This window comes from Schistocerca americana, chromosome 6 (assembly GCF_021461395.2).
Source record: "Schistocerca americana isolate TAMUIC-IGC-003095 chromosome 6, iqSchAmer2.1, whole genome shotgun sequence".
Classification (NCBI taxonomy): Eukaryota; Metazoa; Arthropoda; class Insecta; order Orthoptera; family Acrididae; genus Schistocerca; species Schistocerca americana.
In genome coordinates, this window is record NC_060124.1 from 108,238,351 (window position 1) to 108,258,103 (window position 19,753).

At 38.4% G+C, this 19,753-nt stretch overlaps 1 protein-coding gene across 1 annotated transcript in view; it reads left to right on the top strand.

Annotated features, from left to right (window-relative positions):
- The window catches only part of LOC124619390 (vacuolar protein sorting-associated protein 16 homolog), a 216,150-nt gene that overhangs the window by 46,461 nt on the left and 149,936 nt on the right, over positions 1-19,753 (top strand). The gene's annotated exons all lie outside the window — the stretch shown is intronic.

Genomic DNA, 19,753 nt, shown 5'->3' on the forward strand with positions numbered 1-19,753 from the left:
GGACCAGTTAGCAACGTAGCTTTAAAACCATTGGCATATAATTATTATTCACAATATTCTAAGTTTTACATTTTTTTCACTATCAGTAAGCAGTTTTTATTACTCTTGAGCTCTGTAAGTATGGATTGTTATCTAAATTCTTCACATCTTACATTTACTACAAGCAGTCATACTTATCAGTCTTGTTTTATGTACTATTACCAAAATGTTTGTAGATGTATATTGTTATCAAAAGTTTCAAGAAATGACTTAACTGTTTTTTACAGAATGTGAGAGACACTTTATTCTTTGATAAATTGCCTCCAAAATTCAGATGCGTCTTTACTCAAAATTAATATAAACAAGTACGGCATTTGATTTAAAATTGCTACCAATCATAAAAATGGCCATATAGTTGATACTGCTGGAAACCTATTGGGTTCAACATGCAGCAGCAGTCTACCACTATGAAGAACATAGGTTGCAGGGATTCACAAGCTTGCTAATGATGTCTCCTTCTTGCCCCACCATGACAAACCCAGAATACTATGTAGCGTCATTCCGGTCTACAGTGCCAGTGAATTTGAATTGGAAGCTTTTTGAATGATTTTGTGAGGCCTTTAGCTGCCATTCTCTTTATTTTATGTACAATTGTACAATTTTGGCCCTAGGTCATTTCCGGATATCTCAAATGGAAGCATTATACATTGCATATGTTAGTGACACTTGTGATTTTGTCATAGGTACAAATCATTTCTGCAGATATACGAGGTACATTATAACTTACTTTATGGATGATTCTTTCGCAGTATTGGGTCAGTCTGTATGAAGTGGTCCAGTGAGGGTTGCTTGACCATTTTTAAATATTTTAATTTTTTTACATGTCATTGCCCTATATTTGAGAAGTTCAAAACAGTTTTTAAAAATAATTTATCTTGCACCTTTACTGGATGGTGGCCATTTTTATTTCTAGGTGTGCAACGATTTTTCAGTCTGTAGACGTTAGCGAAAATTTGAATATCTCTGCACTGGGTTATGTTACAACATTGCAATTTATGTGATTGTTTTTAGAAAAGTGTCCTCTACAACATTGTCTATTACACAAAATACGCTAAATTCAAAAATAATCAGTCTAAATGACCTCCAAAGTTTGGTATCGAAATTTTCAAAAATCCACTTGTTAGGCCCAAATATAACAAACAAGGAGTGATTTATGAGAGTCTATTTTTTCCTATAGTTAGATATCATACACTACTAGCCTCATATAGAGCAAGAACACTTACAAATGTTTCCTTAATTTTTTATGAATTTTTGAAATTTGAAAATTCTCATTTTTTGTAAAGTTTGGGGTTATTCTCTCAGGTGGGACTGAATATAAAAATATGATTTTTGCGCAGTTTGTACACCTATATGATAGCAGCATACTGTAAAAATTTCAACATTGATATCTGACTGTGAACAAAGATATGAATTTTTGAAAATGAGGAAATGATTCACATTACTCTACAACTGATCTTAGGGGTGTTGCCTATTTAAATGATTTATTGTTTCATTGTAATAAAATTTGATTGTGACATATATTTAGTTAACACTATCACCCAATATTCATTTAGTTTATTTATTTTTAATATTGCAATATTAAACAATAGGAGCTTTTGCTTTTGTTCTGTGGTAATAAAAATGCCCATTGACGTTTAGGTTTATTGTCAATAAAGAAGTACATTATTGCTGGGTGTGGTATTGTTGTAGCCAGTTTGTTCTAAAACCTCTATAGAGTGGATGTACATACTTCATCGAGAATGTAGAATGTGTTATGTGCTTTGTTCTGTGTGTAATTTGTAATTAATTTTGAGGGATTAACTGGAATGCAGTAACATGGATGAACAGTGCTCTGTTGGACAGATAGCAAGTGAAGTGTGTCACAAAGCAGTTTGCAGTTCAGTTTCAAAAAACTTGAAAAATGTCAATGACTTTGATGAAGTTAGACAAACTGTGTTTAAATTTTGAGTAAGTTCTTTTATAACATCAGTGTATGAGTATCATGAGAAAAAATATATTCTTAAGTACAACCACATTTTTGGAAGAAAGTGCTGTGACCCATTTAAAGTTCATAAAAAGCCTATTACTAAAGGTTTGAGGGAAATAAAACTTGAACATTTGTCCTTGTCCTTGTTATGTGAGAGTGAAACAGCTTCCCAAGTGAAACGTACAGAGCCGAGTGGAGGGTCTGAATCAGAGGCTGAGACGGTTGTGCGACCGTGTGGGCTGCAGATTCCTCGACTTGCGCCATAGGGTGGTGGGGTTTCGGGTTCCGCTGGATAGGTCAGGACACGCAACAAGCGGCTACACGGGTAGCAGGGGTTGTGTGGCGTGGGCTGGGCGGTTTTTTAGGTTAGATGGCCTTGGGCAAGTACAGAAAGGGCAACAGCCTCAACGGGTGTGGGGCAAAGTCAGGACATGCGGGGACCAAGCAGCAATTGGTATTGTAATTGTCAACTGTCGAAGCTGCGTTGGTAAAGTACCGGAACTTCAAGCGCTGATAGAAAGCACCGAAGCTGAAATCGTTATAGGTACAGAAAGCTGGCTTAAGCCAGAGATAAATTCTGCCGAAATTTTTACAAAGGTACAGACGGTGTTTAGAAAGGATAGATTGCATGCAACCGGTGGTGGAGTGTTCGTCGCTGTTAGTAGTAGTTTATCCTGTAGTGAAGTAGAAGTGGATAGTTCCTGTGAATTATTATGGGTGGAGGTTACACTAAACAACCGAACTAGGTTAATAATTGGCTCCTTTTACCGACCTCCCGACTCAGCAGCATTAGTGGCAGCATTAGTGGCAGAACAACTGAGAGAAAATTTGGAATACATTTCACATAAATTTTCTCAGCATGTTATAGTCTTAGGTGGAGATTTCAATTTACCAGATATAGACTGGGGCACTCAGATGTTTAGGACGGGTGGTAGGGACAGAGCATCGAGTGACATAATACTGAGTGCACTATCCGAAAATTACCTCGAGCAATTAAACAGAGAACCGACTCGTGGAGATAACATCTTAGACCTACTGATAACAAACAGACCCGAACTTTTCGACTCTGTATGTACAGAACAGGGAATCAGTGATCATAGGGCCGTTGCAGCATCCCTGAATATGGAAGTTAATAGGAATATAAAAAAAGGGAGGAAGGTTTATCTGTTTAGCAAGAGTAATAGAAGGCAGATTTCAGACTACCTAACAGATCAAAACGAAAATTTCTGTTCCGACACTGACAATGTTGAGTGTTTATGGAAAAAGTTCAAGGCAATCGTAAAATGCGTTTTAGACAGGTATGTGCCGAGTAAAACTGTGAGGGACGGGAAAAACCCACCGTGGTACAACAACAAAGTTAGGAAACTACTGCGAAAGCAAAGAGAGCTCCACTCCAAGTTTAAACGCAGCCAAAACCTCTCAGACAAACAGAAGCTAAACGATGTCAAAGTTAGCGTAAGGAGGGCTATGCGTGAAGCGTTCATTGAATTCGAAAGTAAAATTCTATGTACCGACTTGACAGAAAATCCTAGGAAGTTCTGGTCTTACGTTAAATCAGTAAGTGGCTCGAAACAGCATATCCAGACACTACGGGATGATGATGGCATTGAAACAGAGGATGACACGCGTAAAGCTGAAATACTAAACACCTTTTTCCAAAGCTGTTTCACAGAGGAAGACCGCACTGCAGTTCCTTCTCTAAATCCTCGCACAAACGAAAAAATGGCTGACATCGAAATAAGTGTCCAAGGAATAGAAAAGCAACTGGAATCACTCAATAGAGGAAAGTCCACTGGACCTGACGGGATACCAATTCGATTCTACACAGAGTACGCGAAAGAACTTGCCCCCCTTCTAACAGCCGTGTACCGCAAGTCTCTAGAGGAACGGAGGGTTCCAAATGATTGGAAAAGAGCACAGATAGTCCCAGTCTTCAAGAAGGGTCGTCGAGCAGATGCGCAAAACTATAGACCTATATCTCTTACGTCGATCTCTTGTAGAATTTTAGAACATGTTTTTTGCTCGCGTATCATGTCATTTCTGGAAACCCAGAATCTACTATGTAGGAATCAACATGGATTCCGGAAACAGCGATCGTGTGAGACCCAACTCGCCTTATTTGTTCATGAGACCCAGAAAATATTAGATACAGGCTCCCAGGTAGATGCTATTTTCCTTGACTTCCGGAAGGCGTTCGATACAGTTCCGCACTGTCGCCTGATAAACAAAGTAAGAGCCTACGGAATATCAGACCAGCTGTGTGGCTGGATTGAAGAGTTTTTAGCAAACAGAACACAGCATGTTGTTATCAATGGAAAGACGTCTACAGACGTTAAAGTAACCTCTGGCGTGCCACAGGGGAGTGTTATGGGACCATTGCTTTTCACAATATATATAAATGACTTAGTAGATAGTGTCGGAAGTTCCATGCGGCTTTTCGCGGATGATGCTGTAGTATACAGAGAAGTTGCTGCATTAGAAAATTGTAGCGAAATACAGGAAGATCTGCAGCGGATAGGCACTTGGTGCAGGGAGTGGCAACTGACCCTTAACATAGACAAATGTAATGTATTGCGAATACATAGAAAGAAGGATCCTTTATTGTATGATTATATGATAGCGGAACAAACACTGGTAGCAGTTACTTCTGTAAAATATCTGGGAGTATGCGTACGGAACGATTTGAAGTGGAATGATCATATAAAATTAATTGTTGGTAAGGCGGGTACCAGGTTGAGATTCATTGGGAGAGTGCTTAGAAAATGTAGTCCATCAGCAAAGGAGGTGGCTTACAAAACACTCGTTCGACCTATACTTGAGTATTGCTCATCAGTGTGGGATCCGTACCAGGTCGGGTTGACGGAGGAGATAGAAAAGATCCAAAGAAGAGCGGCGCGTTTCGTCACCGGGTTATTTGGTAACCGTGATAGCGTTACGGAGATGTTTAATAAACTCAAGTGGCAGACTCTGCAAGAGAGGCGCTCTGCATCGCGGTGTAGCTTGCTGTCCAGGTTTCGAGAGGGTGCGTTTCTGGATGAGGTATCGAATATATTGCTTCCCCCTACTTATACCTCCCGAGGAGATCACGAATGTAAAATTAGAGAGATTAGAGCGCGCACGGAGGCTTTCAGACAGTCGTTCTTCCCGCGAACCATACGCGACTGGAACAGGAAAGGGAGGTAATGACAGTGGCACGTAAAGTGCCCTCCGCCACACACCGTTGGGTGGCTTGCGGAGTATCAATGTAGATGTAGATGTAGAATGTGATTCCTGGAAATTCCCTGTGCCCAAATTGTTACTAAAAATATTTGTTGTGAATCCAGAACCAGAATCATGTAACCTTGTTAATAACATTGATATTCCTAATGAGAAAGCTGTTAGTATATTGGACTTTGCCTGTTCTAAGTTAGACGTATCTCCTGCTTCAAAAATAATAAAATTAAGCAGCAGAAAAAGAAAAGCAGCTATTGAAAATAAGGTACAACAAGTTTCAGACTAAATTAGAAAAAGACTTGGAATTATGCTTTAATAATACAGATACCAACATAATTTCTAAAGAAGAAGAAAACCTACCACCAGCATCATCTGACTCTGAATATTTGAGCTTAATAGAGAAATTAAAAATTAAATGTTCAGTGACATCTAAAGAGGACAAAGTTAAAATTTTAAGTTTGCTCCCTGACTCATGGTCAAAAGGAAAAAAAAAGTTCATGATTCCAAGGTATCTCATCGTTTGGTTAAACTAATCTGAAAATTAGTGAAAGAGCAAGGGATTCTTCCAGTTTTAGGGAAGAAGAAAGGAGTAGGTATAAGTGAGGAAACAATTAAAAAGATCCAGCAATTTTTTGAAGATTATGAAAGCAGTAGAATGTGCCCAGGTTGCAAAGGTAGCAAAAGAGTTGTTATAAATGGAGTTCAAGTAACAAAGCAGAAACGACTAGTGCTGTCAAATTTAAATGAACTTTTTGTAACTTTCAAAAATTCTCATCCTGAATGCAAAATTAGAAGGTCAAAATTTTTCGACTTCCTCCCTAAGTGGTGTATTTTGGCTGGATTCACAGGGACACACTCCGTATGTGTTTGTTTATATCATCAAAATGTCAAATTGATGATTACGGGTGCAAAACTCAGTGATATTAACTACAAAGAGTTACTAGATTACAGTGGTTAAATCTCAGGAAGAGTACTTGGAATCTTTAACTGATAACTTATAAAAACTAAAAAGTCACCACTATTTTTCTAAAATCCAAAGTAAGTTTTTGAAAGACAAAAAAGCACAACTTCATGAAACTGAATGCATAGTGCTAGCTGATTTTTCAGAAAATTTCACATTTGTGATTCAGGATGCAATACAAAGGTACCACTGGGTCAATGACCAGGCAACAGTGCATCCATTTATTCTCTACTTTAAAAATGAGAACGATAAAGTTCGCAGTTCTTCAATTTGCATTCTAAGCGACTACTTGGAGCACAACACTTTGGCTGTACATGTGTTTCAAAAGTATGTAATAAATTACATAAAAGAAAATTTTCCCAAGGTTGAGAAGCTGATATATTTTTCAGATGGAAGTGGTAGTCAGTATAAGAACAAAAAGAATTTTTCAAATCTGTGTAACCACAAAGTAGACTTTGGGTTGGAGGCTGAAAGGCACTTTTTTGCATCTTGCATGGTAAAAATGCATGTGATGGAGTAGGACACTCAACAAAACGTGAAGTAAGTAAAGCCAGCCTACAAAGACCAACGACATACCAGATTCTCACAGTACAGACATGTATATCTTTTGCAAGGATAATATTAAAGGCATTACCTATTTTCTGATCAAGAAAGAAGTGGTTCTGCATATGAAAACAACACTTCAAACCAGATTTGAAAACTGTATAGCAATAAAGGGAACAAGGCATTTCCACAAATTCCTTGGCATTGCAGAAAACTTAGTTCGATGCTGTGTAACATCAGAAACCGAAATTTACGAGGATCATTGTGTCAGTAAAATTACATCTCTGACTTTAACATTGAATGGCATAGTGGCATGTGTGTATGATGGACAGTGGTGGCTTGCTGGCCCAAGAACATCATTCAAGAAATCTACTACTGACAAAGTTTGGATACCAATGAAAAATATTTTAAGGAAACTTTCAGTGCTTGAACTTACCACAGCAAGTGGGAGGTCATATTCTATATCACAGAAGCTGTCTGAAGGAATAAGTGTTCTTAGCATTCACCACCAGGTTTAGGAACAGTCGCATCTTGAAGGATGTTAATTGAAAATATTTATTTTAAGTATGTCAGAATAATATAAATGTTAATTTCAGTGATGTTTCCACTTTTTGTGTATAATTCAGTACCTTATTTCAATAATAATTGATTGTATCCTGCCAATATCACACATGAATGGGCAACAGCCATAATATCTGTTGTAGAGTAATGTGAATTATCTCCTCATTTTCCAAAATTCATATCTTTGTTCACAGTCAGATATCAATGTTGAAATTTTTGCAGTATGTTGCTATCATATAGGTGTACAAACTGTGCAAAAATCATATTTTTATCTTCAGTCCCACTTGAGATAACTAATTGCACTAGATGAGGCTGGTAGTGTGTGATATCAAACTTAGGAAAAAATAGAGTCTCATAAATCACTCCTTGTTTGTTATTTTTGGGCCTAAAAAGTGGATTTTTGAAAATTTCAATACCAAATTTTGGAGGTCATTTTGACTGGTTATTTTTTAATTTAGCGTTCTTTGTGTAATAGACAATGTTGTAGAGGACACTTTTCTAAAATCAATCATGTCAATTGCAGTGTTGTAACTTAAGCCAGTGTAGAGATATTCATATTTTTCCTAAGGTTTCTAAACTGAACATCTTACAAATGAAAATGGCTGCCATTCAGTAAAGGAGAAAGGTAAATTTTTTTAAAAAACTGTTTTGAACTTCTCAATTATAGGGTAACCACATACAAGATTAATATATTTAAAAATGGTCAAGCAACCAACTTAATTTTTATTGGACCACTTCATTTGGATTTGACCCTATTTTATACCATGTATGACCTTACTCCTATGACATGTTATGCTCATAAAATAAATTGTACAGGCTTTCCTCTATTTTAGGACCACATTACTTTCGAACAGTTGTTGCAAAGCTCAAATATATAAGGTCCAGGTTTTAACATGCTTAATGTTTGGTCTTTGCCACTTGTCTCGTATAGAGTGTCTAAGGGATGCTGCAGTCTCAGAATGCTATACAACAATTCAAACAAGTAACATTAGTAGTTTTATTTCTATAAAGCATATTGACAATACTTAACTTTAATGTAGGAAGGTGTTGCAAGCAATGGATGACGTGCAACATAAATCCAAGTCTTTGCTATACACAATGTTCAAACAATCAATGGATATGGATCACTACAATATGATATTGTAGTGCTCTCTGCTAGGCCATGCTAATACTCTGCTAATCCTGTCTACTAATGTTCGGCTGAGGCTGGCAGGAGCGGTGCTTATATTTCCTTCGGCTAGAGGGTGCTCCTGTCGTGGTGCAGTCTTATCCCGTGCACCATTGGCCTACGTCGTTTCACCGCCTTCTCCGGTCTTGTGTTCTTCATCTTTGTTCCAGCATTTGTGGTTACACCAGAACATTCCTCTCCCCCAAAGCGATGAATGTAGAGAGTGCGCCCATTGGGCTGGAAGCTGTGGCTGCAGGGGACGTCAAGCTTCCAGCTGTACCCCACCATCCGGCCTCTGCTCTGGTGGAAACACTCCCGGAAAATCACCAGAAGGGTTCGCATCCACCTCCTGCTGCCATGGACCAGATGATGCAGGCGGCAACCACTGCGGTGTGGGCAGGTCCAGCTGCAGCGGTACTTCAAGAGAAGTTGGAGGCTCCGTCTCCATGGGGTCGTCCCACAGTGTTGTGATGACACCCTCTGGGGGGCTGTTGTGGCTGCACTGTCCTCTGTGTGGTGAATCTGGGGGAAGAGAGACTGAAAGATCATCGTGTACATGACAGAGGTGAATTTGATTCTGATGGCAGCACTGCAAGCCATCTGGACCGGAAAGAAAATAGATGCAAGTCCAAGTTGACGGATGATCTGTCCTCAAGCCCACTGTGTTCTGCTGCTAAAAACCCTGTAAAACACAATATTATGCAGCGTGAAGCAATACTTCTGGCCCTCCTTTGGCACCGGATGCAGAGGAGGGTGGAGCAGTGTGCAATGGCAACGGCCATGAAGCAATTCCACCGGCGATGGTCCATCTCATCGGTGCGAATGATATGAGATGAGAAATGTTGCAGTGCTCGATCCCTGGTGTGTGTGTGTGGAGCAAAGTTTGGCCATCTGCTGCTTGAAGGCTCTGACAGAAACATTCTGCTTCACCGTTTGACTGTGGATGGAGCGGTTCACTAGTCAGATGCTGTATGCCATTGTGCTCACAGAATGTTTCAAATGCATTTGACGTGAACTGAGGTCAATTGTCTGACACTATTTCTTCAGGTAAACCTAGGCAGAAAATCAATGACAAAACTGAATTGTGCTATGTGGTGTTGTCAGTTCATTGGCACAAAAAAAGGAAACTTGCTATGTGAGTCAACTACAATCAACCGATGGGTCTTCCAAAAAGGTCCCACAAAGTCTATATGCACACGTTGCCATGGCGATTGCAACTTAGGCCAGGCAGTGAACTTTTATGGTGGAGTGGACAGATTTTCCGCACATGCATGACACTGTGACGTCATCTGTTCTATTGGGGCATCTAGACCCTGCCAAGTACAGTGTCGATGCGCTAACTGTTTACTGTTTCATACGAACAATCCTCCAGTGTCCTTGGTGAAGTAACTGCAACACTTCTTTTTGCAAAACTTTAGGTATCAACACACGTGACTGTCCACTGTAATTTTGAACAAGAATCACACCTTTTTCTGTACAACGAGGCTATGCGGATGTGCAAAGTATCGGCACACTACGGAGTTCTTTATGCTGTTCAGTGAGTGAGGCCAAGATGTGCGAATGTAATTGAGCAAAATGTTTAAATTGGAATTCGTTTCCGTGGCCTGTGCAATTTCATTATAGTTCAGCGGAAAAGATTGAAGCAATTCAGAATCCTGAGCATCGATGTGACAACAAGATGCAGCAGAGGTGTCAAAGTCTGTGTGATAGTCAATTGGAAGGCATGAAATTACGTCTGCATTTCCATTTTGAGCTGTCGGACAATACACAATCTTGTACTGGTATTGAGACAACAACAAAGCCAATATTGCAATTTTTGGGCAGTTCGTACAGGAACTGGTTTTGTCTGATGAAACGAGTACTGCAAAGGCTTGTGATCCGTTACTGGTAGAATTTTCTGCCATACAAATAGTGGTGGAATTTGGTCACACAATACACAATAGACAAAGCCTCTTTCTAAATTTGTGAATAGTTATACTGAGCTTTAGACAACACTTTTGATGCGAAAACAATAGGTCTGTCTTTATCACCAAGTCTGCACTGATTCTGTAAGAGGTAGCGTCAACTTGCAGTACAACTGGCTTGTCAGGATCAAAGTGAACTAAGCGTCAATCACTGAGCAATGCATCTTTAAGTTTTTGAAAAGCTACATGGCACTCATCTGCCTAAGAAAAGGGGACATTCTTGCAACGCAAGTGATGCAAAGGAGCTGCGATTTGTGCAGCATGAACCGAATATAATAGTTAATTTTCCCTCAAGCTGACTGTGATTCTGTGGTATTGTGAGGTACTGGCAAGTCTCTTATGGCTAACAAATGCGACTTAAGTGGATGTACACCTTGACTGTTTATGACGTGATCAAGATACTGCAACTCAGGTTTAAAAAAATCACACTTGTCCAGTCTACACTTTAGTCCTGCATCAGATAACATAACAAACGAAGTACCTAAATTTGCAATATGTTCTTCAGTTGTATGACCTGCTACTACAATAAATAGTTTGAACAGTTTGACAATTGCGCAGTCAGCTGTTCCAAATATCATTGGAAAATGACGGGTGCGGAAGTACTGCCAAGAGGCAAACACAAATATCTAAACAAGCCCAGATGAGTATTTACTACACACACTTTTTGAGATTTGTCATCGAGTGGTATTTGAAGATATGCAACGCACAGATCAATTTTTGAAAAGTAGCATCCAGCGCCTAATTTGTCAATGAGATCTTCTGGGCATGGCAATGAATAGGTATCAATGACAGTTGGTGGGTTGACTGTAGACTTCAAGTCAACACAGAGGTGAATGTGACCTGAAGGTTTGGGGAGCAAAACCAGTGGACTTGCCCAGTGACTAGCTGATATGGGCCCAATAACTCTGTTATGTTGCAATTCTTTAATTTCAGCAGTAACTTGGCCCCCTAATGCAATGGGAACAGTTCTGGCCCAGCAAAATTTCAGCTGAGCATTGTCTTTCATGGTAATATGTGTAACAAAAGTGTTAGCTTTGCCTAAACCATCAGAAAAGAGTTCCAGGAATTCTTTTAGCAAGCTAGCTACAGTGTCTTTGGCATTGAATGCAGACACTGACAACACATTGTCCTGAATGTTAAAGCTAAACAAATCAAAAGAATGTAGACCAAATATGTTCTCACAGTCGCATGATTTGAGCACTCTAAAAGTCACTGTTTGCTTATGCGAGCAATACGTAGCAGGCAAAGTACATGTTCTGAGAACAGGAATGTCTTGTCCTCTTTAAGCCATCAGTTGCATGCTAGTTTTAGGCAGGCACGGGGAGCCTAAGAGTTCATATGCATGATGATTGAGCAATGTGATAGAGGCATCTGTGTCCAACTAAAATTTCACACATTTCCCAAAAATAGGCAAATGAACATAAAGTTTGTTTGACTGGCATATCATTGTAGAAACTGAACGCTTGCTAGTATTGCTATTGCCTGTTGCAGACTTTGAATAAACTACATTAATGACATGGGTCTTGTGACTAGATTTTTGTGAGTGGGCCGAATTCTTATGTATGTTCTGTTGCAAACATACAGATTGTACATGTCCTTTCCTTCTACAAGCGTAACGCTGGGCTTGTCGGGAGGGGCAGTCTTGGTGTTTGTGCCGTGAAAAACGCCTAGGGCAAGACTTAATTCTGTTCGGCTGTGTAGCCACCTGTTTACGGAACTGCTTGTGGGTGTGGAACGTTGTTTATTCAGCGTGGCTAGCGCACACCACCGGTGCAGAATGTGGTGTTCGCAAGCAAGGAACTCAACCTGTTACGCTTGAGCTGGCTGCTCAAATTTAACAGCCAACAAAGCACTGGAATCGTACTGATCTAAGAGTTGCACTACCTGCTGAAATGATGGATCGGACTGTTTCAAAATCTGTTCTCTGAGTTTGACATCAGGTTCATTGTACACGATTGCATCACACAACATAAAATCTGAATATAAAGCACCACAAGCACATTCGAATTTGCATTTCCTTGTCATTCCTTGAAAATCTGTTACCCACTCACGATAAATTTGTTCTGACCATGCACTTGTCATTCATAATAGTTTGTTAGTGAGTCTGCCACGGCATCGTAAGCAAGTGCACTCGGAGTGGCGTTAAGAAAGAGTTTTGGAATTAATCTGAACACTGCATTTCTTACCGTGGATAATAGATATGGAAGTTTCACAGTACCTTGGATGTTGTGAGCTAGCATATGGGCATCGAACTGTTCACAAAACTGCCAGAAAGGTGATTAACAGCTGTAGTAGCTGGTGATCGTTGTGTCGGGTGCGCAGCGTTGGCCAGTAGCTGCTGCACTGTATTGAGCAGTGTAGTGATATTCTGTGTCTGAAACTGAGACATCTGCATTAGCTGTGTGACATCTAACACTTGCGGTGGTGGCACCTAAGCAGGGGGCGGGGCAGGTGTGGGGGGGGGGGGGGCTTATTGGAAGACACAAATGCAACAAGTAGACAAAAAAAAATATCTGCAACGCCCACCTGAAAACACTTATTAGCAAAAATGACAAGAATACTCGTCGCTAAAATGTTGAGTCCTCGTCACCAAATGTAGCGTCCTGCCCACTCATCTCGTATAGGGTGCCTAAGGGATGCTGCATTCTCGGAATGCTATAAAACAGTTCTAGCAAATAACATTAGTAGTTTTATTTCAATAAAGCGATTGACAATACTTAACTTTGAAATAACAAAAGTGTCGCAAGCAGTGAACGACATGCAACATAAAACTGAGTCCTCGGCTATTTATAATGTTCAAGCAAGTTTGACATACAGTTTGTGGATCATTACTAAGTGTGATCAAAGCATTCTTTGCAGTACTGTCCACTAATGTCTGGCCAAGGCTGGCAGGAACGACGCTTATATTCACTTCTTTCAGGGGTCGCTCCTGTCATCGTATAATCCTTGTCAGCAGGCTATTGGCTGAGATCACCACACCACCTTCTCTGGTCTTGTGTTTTTCCTCTTCATTATGGTGCTTGTGGTTACACCAGAACAGAACCTCCTAAACAAAAAAACACACATGAAATTTAATAAATTTACTATGAGGAAAACGCAGAAGAAGATAAACACTCTGTAGATGTGAATCATCTGAGAGCTGCTGCTTTACTGACTAGCTTACTAAATGAACAGACAGCTCTCTTCAAAACAAAACAAATGAGCAACTACTGCGTACAGAATGAATGAATTTATGCTAGTTTTGCTCAGTGTGTAGATTGAATAACATTGTGGATTTGCTGTAACCCTTTCCCATTCACTTCTACACTAATGCTTCCCTTTCATGTTCTTCAACTCTGTGCTTAATTAAAATGTAAAGTTTCATCTTTTTCTTTTTTTCTTTCTTAAGGTGATAATATAGTGAACATCCAGTACATTACAGAGCGGAGGCAAATAAGGCTATAATTTTTTATACTTTACCTGACTCCTTTCTTGCGAAGTGAAATAATTACATTATCAGTCCAGTTTTGAGGAATAGTTGTTGTCTGCAGGCATTCCATAAATAATTTTGCAACATCTTTTCATATTACTTTTGCTCCAACATCCTGTATTTTTCTTAGCTTAATTTTGCTTCATCTTGGTATTGATAACATTCTTCTCTAGGGAGCTTTTCTTTCTTCTTACCTTCAATTGTGTATATTCAGTAGGGTATTACTTCTGGAAGGTCCTTATTCTCATTATGTATTTCTGATTCATGTCTGATACTATACAGACATTTAAAGAAATTTCAAATGCTTGTACATGTCTTAATATGCCAGCTGCCATTTTAACTTATGAAATGAGTTGTCGACCCAACATATGCTTCTGTTCATTTTTTCTCACACTTATTGTTTTCAATTGATTCTCTGGTGAAATCATCATTGTATCTTTTCATATTTATACGTAATACTAAGAATATTGTTGGTATACCTAAACATTAACACGGGCAAATAAACTTTGTGAATGATGTGTAGTTAGCCATCAACGACAACTTTATGCATTCTAGTTAATTGTTAATGAGGGCCAAGAGTCTGATTGTTTATTTAAAAGCAGATGACTCTCTAAAAAGTCAGCATATCACAGGACAACTCCCAGTGTATCACATATGTAGATGAAACTATTCATACTTACTACTAGGACTGTTGATATTTTAAAAAAATTTTTAGAAAGCTGAAATATCAATATTTAAAAAAATATCATTAGATGCTCTTGCCATATTGAAAAATTTCTGTAAAGCGGATTGACAATCCTTACCTTCAATGTACAAAGGTGTTGCAAGCAATGGGCGACATTCAACATAAATCCGAGTCCTTGCTATACACAGTGTTCAAACCATCAGTGGATATGGACCAGTACAATATGATATTGTAGCACTCTCTCCTAGGCCATGCTAATACTCTGCTAATCCTGTCCACTAATGTCTGGCCGAGGCTGGCAGGAGTGGCACTTGTATTCTCTTCGGCAAAGGGGCGCTCCTGTCGTGGTGCGGTCATAATCGGCGCACCGTTGGCCGACGTAGTTTCACTGCCTTCTCTGCCCTTGCATTCTTCATCTTTGTTCTGGTGCTTGTGGTTATGCCAGAATGCTTAACACTAGGAAGATTATAATTATTTTACAGAAATTCGTTTATTAACCTACATATGCTTTTGTTCTCAATTATATTTAATTATCATTTGTCAGTGGTGTAAATTTGACAGTTTGTATTTTCTTTAAAGTAATTTGTAAGTATTTGTTCTCTTACTGTGCGAACACATCATTTTTGAACAGTTGTTACAAAGGTCTTATATATAAAACTAATCATAGTACTCTAATGAAACTGTACTGAAAAGTATGAGAGTCAAATAAAAACTTCTTAATGGTTGCACGATGTTTCATACTTATTAATAAGTGTAGTGATAATTTTGCATTCTTGCTTCTGTAATGCTTCATTGTAGAACTGGTAAGAAGGTGCCTTGGAATTTCCAATTTCGCAGGTCTTTTGTTCATTTAAAACTCTGTCTGACTGATCCGCTAAATGGATGTAAATCAGACTATGTATCATAGAATGAAAATATGTGAGCTTGTTTGCTCTCGAGTGGCATGATTGGTTGTGAATAATTATATCTGCTGTCAGTTTATGGAAAATATCAAATATGTGTTCAGATTTTTCATTTGAAATTTTTAAATCCAAAAAGTTTATGCTTTTATTTTTTTCCTCTTTCCATAGTGAAATTAATCTTTGGATGCAAACTGTTGAATTGTGGGTATGTCGTAATCACGAGCATCGCTAATATATCCAACATATAATGCTTCCATTTTAGATACTTGAACATAGCGTAAGGCCCAAATTGTATAACCGTACATGAGATAAACTACTACCCCGCGACCATTCCGGTCGCTGTTACAACACAAACATTTAACTAAGATAGAAAAAAGTTAAAAAGGCGCATGTAAGAAAAAGATATAAGTACACTCAGTGAAAATAAACGTCACATGCAAAGTAGCTTCATGTTCTCCCACGAGGTAGAATATCTGATCAACAGTAGAATCACTGCCATAGAAATGAATGTACTAAATAAGGTCCTCAAATTTAACATACAACTCCACTTTGGAAACTGATTAAAAATGTTATTGCAAACACTAAAGTAGCACTTGATAAGGCATAGTTGCCACCTCATGTGCAAAACAACACTACTTGCAAAAATAGCAAAAATAATACAAACACAAATAAAATGAGAAATTAGGATCAATATAAGAGCAAAGGACAGTAATGTCATATGTCATATTAATAATGAGTTTGAAGAACATAATGCAATGCATGTAAAATCGAGTAAAGGAAATAGATTGATGATTGTGTCTGAAGAAAATTACAGTAGAATCAACTAGAGTTTTTGGACAAAATAATATTAAAATTATCATCCAGAATCCAGCCAACAAATATAATGTACAATTAAGGAAAGCACTGAAAGGCTGTAACTTCATGATTACAGAAAAGGACATAAAAGATTCCATAATAATGATCACAACACCACCATCACTGCAAGCCCAGCCCAAGATACATAAAGAACAAATCCTGAATCGTCCAATCATTGACATAGTTAACAGCCCAGCAAATGCTGTCAGTAAAAAACTCAACATACTTCTTAAGAAGTGATACACATATGAAATAGAATACACTACAAAAAAATTGTTGCAATATTCTCAATAAAGTTAAAAATATAAAAATAACTGAAAATGGAGCGTTCTTATCTCTCGATATTTCTAATGTGTACATGAACATTCCAGTAACAGAGACTGTAGAAATCATTAAAAACAACTTTCTCAAATATAAGAAAATCAAAGTAGAAGTTTGTGAAATAGTAGAACTTTTACAATTAATCACTTCCTCCAATTACTTCTCATTTCAGAACAAACTTTATTTCCAAGAAGGGAGGGTAGCAAAGGGCTCATACCTAGTGGATACATTAACTGATATTTTTTAAGAAAAATGTTTTAACAAGTTCATTCGAACAGCCAAAAAAATCCTTTATTACTACAGATATGTTGATGACATTTTAATTCTATTCAATAGCATCTAGAAGAGAGTAACATCACGCATTCACAATTCAACAGTTTGCATCCAAAAATTAACTTCACTGTGCAAAGAGAAAAAAGTAAAAACATAAACTTTTTGAATTTAAAAATTTCAAACAAAAAATATGAACTCACATTCAATATTTTTTGTAAACCAATGACAGCAGATATAATTATTCACAGTCAATCGTGCCACTCAAGAGCACACAAGCTCACGTATTTTCATTCTATAATACATAGACTGATCAACTTATCACTGGAAATGAAAAAACTGAAAAAGAACTGGATTTCTCCAAAATGTGGCATTTTAACAGTTATCCTAAAAATGTAGTGGACATGTTATTCAAAAAGAAAACCAACCAGACACATGCAATCTCACAGATGAAATAACTTTAACCTGAAACACAAATGAACTATAGAAAAATAAAGTACTTGTAAGGCCTTATCTAGGTATTACTTCTGACACGATTACTCAATGTTTCAAGAATACAAAATTATACACCATCTACAGAAGCACTGACAATCTACAATGATTATTGAGACAGATACCACGGAAATCAGAGCTGTTTTTGCAAATGGTCATCTACAACATTAACTGTAAATAATTCTCAAAATTTTATATTAGACAAATAGGAAGGAAAGCTAGCACACAATTTAGAGAACACATGACAATAAGTGACAATAATCCATCCACATTTGCTGCACATTTAAAAGAAACCAATCACAAAATATCTAATATAGATGCATCACGTCAAATATTACATACGTTACAGAAAGAATAAATTATGGATGTAATGGAAGGAATTGAAATTTACATCCATCTAAAAGACCAGTCAGACAGAGTTTTAAATTAGCAAAAAGACCTGCAAAACTTGAAGTTCCAAGACAGCTTCATACCAGTTCTACTACAAAGCATTACAGAACCATAGAATGTAAAATTATCGCTGCATTCATTAATAAATATGACTGTAATATGAAACGTCATGTAACCATAAAGAAGTTTTTATTCGACTCTCATATTTTTCAGTACTGTTTTGTTACAGTACTGTTATCAGTTTTATAAATAAGATCTTTGTAACAACTATTCAAAAATGACACGCTCCCACCATAAGAGTACAATATTAATGAGTTTCTTTAAAGAAAATACTTACTGTTTTACACTGGTGGTGAATGATAATTAAACATAATTGAGACCAAAAGCGTAAGTATGTTAATAAATTATAAAAAATAGAGGGAAACATTCCACGTGGGAAAAATATATCTAAAAACAAAGATGATGTGACTTACCAAACAAAAGCGCTGGCACGTCGATAGACACACAAACAAACACAAACATACACACAAAATTCTAGCTTTCGCAACCAACGGTTGCTTCGTCAGGAAAGAGGGAAGGAGAGGGAAAGACGAAAGAATGTGGGTTTTAAGGGAGAGGGTAAGGAGTCATTCCAATCCCGGGAGCACAAAGACTTACCTTAGGGGAAAAAAAGGACGGGTATACACTCGCACGCGCACACACACACACACACACACACACACACACACACACACACACACACACATATATATATATATAAATCCACACATATACAGACATAAGCAGAATTCATTTGAATATGTCTGCTTGTGTCTGTATATGTGTGGATGGATATGTGTGTGTGTGTGTGTGTGTGTGTGTGTGTGTGTGTGTGTGTGCGCGCGCGCGAGTGTATACCCGTCCTTTTTTCTCCCTAAGGTAAGTCTTTCCGCTCCCGGGATTGGAATGACTCCTTACCCTCTCCCTTAAAACCCACTTCCTTTCGTCTTTCCCTTTCCTTCCCTCTTTCCTGATGAGGCAACAGTTTGTTGCAAAAGCTTGAATTTTGTGTGTATGTATGAGTCTGTTTGTGTTTCTATCGACGTGCCAGCGCTTTCGTATGGTAAGTCACATCATCTTTGTTTTTAAATATATTTTTCACGCATGGAATGTTTCCCTCTATACACACACACACACACACACACACACACACACACACGCACGCTTAGCAACTGCTAGGAGATAACATGCTCCTAAAATAGCGAAAAACCTCTCTAATTTATTTTATGAGCATAATATGCAGTCATAGGGCAAGAATGTACATGGTATAATATACTACTAAAGAATCATCCATAAAGTAAGTTATAATGTGTGTAGTATATCTGTTGATGTGACTTGTACCTACACTGTGTGATCAAAAGTATCCAAACACTGGCTGAAAATGTCTTACAAGTTCATGGCGCCGTTCATCAGTTCTTGATGACAGCTTCCACTCTCACAGGCATACGTTCAATCAGGTGCTGGAAGGGTTTTTGGGGAATGGCAGCCCATTCTTCACGGAGTGCTGCATTGAGGAGAGGTATCGATGTCGGTCAGTGAGGCGTGGCACAAAGTCAGCATTCCAAGACGTCCCAAAGCTGTTCTACAGGATTCAGGTCAGGACTCTGTGCAAGCCAATCCATTACAGGGATGTTATTGTCTTGTAACCACTGTGCCACAGGCCGTGCATTATGAACAGCTGTTCGATCATGTTGAAAGATACAATCGCCGTACCCGAGTTGCTCTTCAACAGTGGGAAGCAAGAAGGTGCTTAAAACATCAATGTAGGCCTGTGCTGTGATAATGCCATGCAAAACAACAAGCAATGCAAGCCCCCTCCATGAAAAACATGACCACACCTTAACACCACCACCTCCGAATTTTACTATTGGCACTACACAAGTTGGCAGATGACGTTCACTGGGCATTCGCTGTA